Source organism: Abramis brama (genome assembly GCF_963993115.1).
Source record: "Abramis brama genome assembly, chromosome: 10".
NCBI classification, from domain to species: domain Eukaryota; kingdom Metazoa; phylum Chordata; class Actinopteri; order Cypriniformes; family Leuciscidae; genus Abramis; species Abramis brama.
The window spans coordinates 40,170,750-40,177,136 of record NC_139972.1 but is presented as its reverse complement, the minus strand read 5'-3'; positions in this window follow the sequence as shown (position 1 = coordinate 40,177,136).

Here is a 6,387-nt window from a genome sequence, read left to right as displayed (position 1 = left end):
AACTAATACAGATTCCAGGCTCACGGGACGAGGGCGAAGCAGAACCCAGATGATGGACGTCCGTATAAAAAGTCAGTATAAACTAAAAGGAACGCATACGTTAGGAAGGAAAGGAACTAATACAGATTCCAGGCTCACAGGACGAGGGCGAAGCAGAACCCAAATGATGGACGTCCGTATAAAAAGTCAGTATAAACTAAAAGGAACGCATACATTAGGAAGGAAAGGAACTAATGCAGATTCCAGGATCACAGGACGAGGGCGAAGCAGAACCCAAATGATGGACGTCCGTATAAAAAGTCAGTATAAACTAAAAGGAACGCATACGTTAGGAAGGAAAGGAACTAATGCAGATTCCAGGATCACAGGACGAGGGCGAAGCAGAACCCAAATGATGGACGTCCGTATAAAAAGTCAGTATAAACTAAAAGGAACGCATACGTTAGGAAGGAAAGGAACTAATACAGATTCCAGGCTCACGGGACGAGGGCGAAGCAGAACCCAGATGATGGACGTCCGTATAAAAAGTCAGTATAAACTAAAAGGAATGCATACGTTAGGAAGGAAAGGAACTAATGCAGATTCCAGGCTCACAGGACGAGGGCGAAGCAGAACCCAGATGATGGACGTCCGTATAAAAAGTCAGTATAAACTAAAAGGAACGCATACATTAGGAAGGAAAGGAACTAATACAGATTTCCAGGTTCACGGGACGAGGGCGAAGCAGAACCCAAATGATGGACGTCCGTATAAAAAGTCAGTATAAACTAAAAGGAACGCATACGTTAGGAAGGAAAGGAACTAATACAGATTTCCAGGATCACGGGACGAGGGCGAAGCAGAACCCAGATGATGGACGTCCGTATAAAAAGTCAGTATAAACTAAAAGGAACGCATACGTTAGGAAGGAAAGGAACTAATACAGATTTCCAGGTTCACGGGACGAGGGCGAAGCAGAACCCAAATGATGGACGTCCGTATAAAAAGTCAGTATAAACTAAAAGGAACGCATACGTTAGGAAGGAAAGGAACTAATACAGATTCCAGGTTCACGGGACGAGGGCGAAGCAGAACCCAAATGATGGACGTCCGTATAAAAAGTCAGTATAAACTAAAAGGAACGCATACATTAGGAAGGAAAGGAACTAATACAGATTTCCAGGTTCACGGGACGAGGGCGAAGCAGAACCCAGATGATGGACGTCCGTATAAAAAGTCAGTATAAACTAAAAGGAACGCATACGTTAGGAAGGAAAGGAACTAATACAGATTTCCAGGTTCACGGGACGAGGGCGAAGCAGAACCCAGATGATGGACGTCCGTATAAAAAGTCAGTATAAACTAAAAGGAACGCATACGTTAGGAAGGAAAGGAACTAATACAGATTTCCAGGTTCACGGGACGAGGGCGAAGCAGAACCCAAATGATGGACGTCCGTATAAAAAGTCAGTATAAACTAAAAGGAACGCATACGTTAGGAAGGAAAGGAACTAATACAGATTTCCAGGTTCACGGGACGAGGGCGAAGCAGAACCCAGATGATGGACGTCCGTATAAAAAGTCAGTATAAACTAAAAGGAACGCATACGTTAGGAAGGAAAGGAACTAATACAGATTTCCAGGTTCACGGGACGAGGGCGAAGCAGAACCCAAATGATGGACGTCCGTATAAAAAGTCAGTATAAACTAAAAGGAACGCATACGTTAGGAAGGAAAGGAACTAATACAGATTTCCAGGTTCACGGGACGAGGGCGAAGCAGAACCCAAATGATGGACGTCCGTATAAAAAGTCAGTATAAACTAAAAGGAACGCATACGTTAGGAAGGAAAGGAACTAATACAGATTTCCAGGTTCACGGGACGAGGGCGAAGCAGAACCCAAATGATGGACGTCCGTATAAAAAGTCAGTATAAACTAAAAGGAACGCATACGTTAGGAAGGAAAGGAACTAATACAGATTTCCAGGCTCACAGGACGAGGGCGAAGCAGAACCCAAATGATGGACGTCCGTATAAAAAGTCAGTATAAACTAAAAGGAACGCATACGTTAGGAAGGAAAGGAACTAATACAGATTTCCAGGTTCACGGGACGAGGGCGAAGCAGAACCCAAATGATGGACGTCCGTATAAAAAGTCAGTATAAACTAAAAGGAACGCATACATTAGGAAGGAAAGGAACTAATACAGATTTCCAGGTTCACGGGACGAGGGCGAAGCAGAACCCAGATGATGGACGTCCGTATAAAAAGTCAGTATAAACTAAAAGGAACGCATACGTTAGGAAGGAAAGGAACTAATACAGATTTCCAGGTTCACGGGACGAGGGCGAAGCAGAACCCAAATGATGGACGTCCGTATAAAAAGTCAGTATAAACTAAAAGGAACGCATACGTTAGGAAGGAAAGGAACTAATACAGATTTCCAGGTTCACGGGACGAGGGCGAAGCAGAACCCAAATGATGGACGTCCGTATAAAAAGTCAGTATAAACTAAAAGGAACGCATACGTTAGGAAGGAAAGGAACTAATACAGATTTCCAGGTTCACGGGACGAGGGCGAAGCAGAACCCAAATGATGGACGTCCGTATAAAAAGTCAGTATAAACTAAAAGGAACGCATACATTAGGAAGGAAAGGAACTAATACAGATTTCCAGGCTCACAGGACGAGGGCGAAGCAGAACCCAAATGATGGACGTCCGTATAAAAAGTCAGTATAAACTAAAAGGAACGCATACGTTAGGAAGGAAAGGAACTAATACAGATTTCCAGGTTCACGGGACGAGGGCGAAGCAGAACCCAAATGATGGACGTCCGTATAAAAAGTCAGTATAAACTAAAAGGAACGCATACGTTAGGAAGGAAAGGAACTAATACAGATTTCCAGGTTCACGGGACGAGGGCGAAGCAGAACCCAAATGATGGACGTCCGTATAAAAAGTCAGTATAAACTAAAAGGAACGCACACGTTAGGAAGGAAAGGAACTAATGCAGATTCCAGGCTCACAGGACGAGGGCGAAGCAAAACCCAGATGATGGACGTCCGTATAAAAAGTCAGTATAAACTAAAAGGAACGCATACGTTAGGAAGGAAAGGAACTAATACAGATTTCAGGCTCACAGGACGAGGGCGAAGCAGAACCCAAATGATGGACGTCCGTATAAAAAGTCAGTATAAACTAAAAGGAACGCACACGTTAGGAAGGAAAGGAACTAATGCAGATTCCAGGCTCACAGGACGAGGGCGAAGCAGAACCCAGATGATGGACGTCCGTATAAAAAGTCAGTATAAACTAAAAGGAACGCATACGTTAGGAAGGAAAGGAACTAATACAGATTCCAGGTTCACGGGACGAGGGCGAAGCAGAACCCAGATGATGGACGTCCGTATAAAAAGTCAGTATAAACTAAAAGGAACGCATACGTTAGGAAGGAAAGGAACTAATACAGATTCCAGGCTCACAGGACGAGGGCGAAGCAGAACCCAGATGATGGACGTCCGTATAAAAAGTCAGTATAAACTAAAAGGAACGCATACGTTAGGAAGGAAAGGAACTAATACAGATTTCCAGGTTCACGGGACGAGGGCGAAGCAGAACCCAAATGATGGACGTCCGTATAAAAAGTCAGTATAAACTAAAAGGAACGCATACGTTAGGAAGGAAAGGAACTAATACAGATTCCAGGTTCACAGGACGAGGGCGAAGCAGAACCCAAATGATGGACGTCCGTATAAAAAGTCAGTATAAACTAAAAGGAACGCATACGTTAGGAAGGAAAGGAACTAATACAGATTTCCAGGTTCACGGGACGAGGGCGAAGCAAAACCCAGATGATGGACGTCCGTATAAAAAGTCAGTATAAACTAAAAGGAACGCATACGTTAGGAAGGAAAGGAACTAATACAGATTTCAGGCTCACAGGACGAGGGCGAAGCAGAACCCAAATGATGGACGTCCGTATAAAAAGTCAGTATAAACTAAAAGGAACGCATACGTTAGGAAGGAAAGGAACTAATGCAGATTCCAGGCTCACAGGACGAGGGCGAAGCAGAACCCAGATGATGGACGTCCGTATAAAAAGTCAGTATAAACTAAAAGGAACGCATACGTTAGGAAGGAAAGGAACTAATACAGATTTCCAGGCTCACAGGACGAGGGCGAAGCAGAACCCAAATGATGGACGTCCGTATAAAAAGTCAGTATAAACTAAAAGGAACGCATACGTTAGGAAGGAAAGGAACTAATACAGATTTCAGGCTCACAGGACGAGGGCGAAGCAGAACCCAGATGATGGACGTCCGTATAAAAAGTCAGTATAAACTAAAAGGAACGCATACGTTAGGAAGGAAAGGAACTAATGCAGATTCCAGGCTCACAGGACGAGGGCGAAGCAGAACCCAAATGATGGACGTCCGTATAAAAAGTCAGTATAAACTAAAAGGAACGCATACGTTAGGAAGGAAAGGAACTAATACAGATTTCCAGGTTCACGGGACGAGGGCGAAGCAAAACCCAGATGATGGACGTCCGTATAAAAAGTCAGTATAAACTAAAAGGAACGCATACGTTAGGAAGGAAAGGAACTAATACAGATTTCAGGCTCACAGGACGAGGGCGAAGCAGAACCCAAATGATGGACGTCCGTATAAAAAGTCAGTATAAACTAAAAGGAACGCATACGTTAGGAAGGAAAGGAACTAATGCAGATTCCAGGCTCACAGGACGAGGGCGAAGCAGAACCCAGATGATGGACGTCCGTATAAAAAGTCAGTATAAACTAAAAGGAACGCATACGTTAGGAAGGAAAGGAACTAATACAGATTTCCAGGTTCACGGGACGAGGGCGAAGCAAAACCCAGATGATGGACGTCCGTATAAAAAGTCAGTATAAACTAAAAGGAACGCATACGTTAGGAAGGAAAGGAACTAATACAGATTTCAGGCTCACAGGACGAGGGCGAAGCAGAACCCAAATGATGGACGTCCGTATAAAAAGTCAGTATAAACTAAAAGGAACGCATACGTTAGGAAGGAAAGGAACTAATGCAGATTCCAGGCTCACAGGACGAGGGCGAAGCAGAACCCAGATGATGGACGTCCGTATAAAAAGTCAGTATAAACTAAAAGGAACGCATACGTTAGGAAGGAAAGGAACTAATACAGATTCCAGGTTCACGGGACGAGGGCGAAGCAGAACCCAGATGATGGACGTCCGTATAAAAAGTCAGTATAAACTAAAAGGAACGCATACGTTAGGAAGGAAAGGAACTAATACAGATTCCAGGCTCACAGGACGAGGGCGAAGCAGAACCCAGATGATGGACGTCCGTATAAAAAGTCAGTATAAACTAAAAGGAACGCATACGTTAGGAAGGAAAGGAACTAATGCAGATTCCAGGCTCACAGGACGAGGGCGAAGCAGAACCCAGATGATGGACGTCCGTATAAAAAGTCAGTATAAACTAAAAGGAACGCATACGTTAGGAAGGAAAGGAACTAATACAGATTCCAGGCTCACAGGACGAGGGCGAAGCAGAACCCAAATGATGGACGTCCGTATAAAAAGTCATTATAAACTAAAAGGAACGCATACGTTAGGAAGGAAAGGAACTAATACAGATTCCAGGCTCACAGGACGAGGGCGAAGCAGAACCCAGATGATGGACGTCCGTATAAAAAGTCAGTATAAACTAAAAGGAACGCATACGTTAGGAAGGAAAGGAACTAATACAGATTTCCAGGTTCACGGGACGAGGGCGAAGCAGAACCCAGATGATGGACGTCCGTATAAAAAGTCAGTATAAACTAAAAGGAACGCATACGTTAGGAAGGAAAGGAACTAATACAGATTTCCAGGTTCACGGGACGAGGGCGAAGCAGAACCCAGATGATGGACGTCCGTATAAAAAGTCAGTATAAACTAAAAGGAACGCATACGTTAGGAAGGAAAGGAACTAATACAGATTTCCAGGTTCACGGGACGAGGGCGAAGCAGAACCCAGATGATGGACGTCCGTATAAAAAGTCAGTATAAACTAAAAGGAACGCATACGTTAGGAAGGAAAGGAACTAATACAGATTTCCAGGTTCACAGGACGAGGGCGAAGCAGAACCCAAATGATGGACGTCCGTATAAAAAGTCAGTATAAACTAAAAGGAACGCATACGTTAGGAAGGAAAGGAACTAATACAGATTTCCAGGTTCACGGGACGAGGGCGAAGCAGAACCCAGATGATGGACGTCCGTATAAAAAGTCAGTATAAACTAAAAGGAACGCATACGTTAGGAAGGAAAGGAACTAATACAGATTCCAGGTTCACGGGACGAGGGCGAAGCAGAACCCAGATGATGGACGTCCGTATAAAAAGTCAGTATAAACTAAAA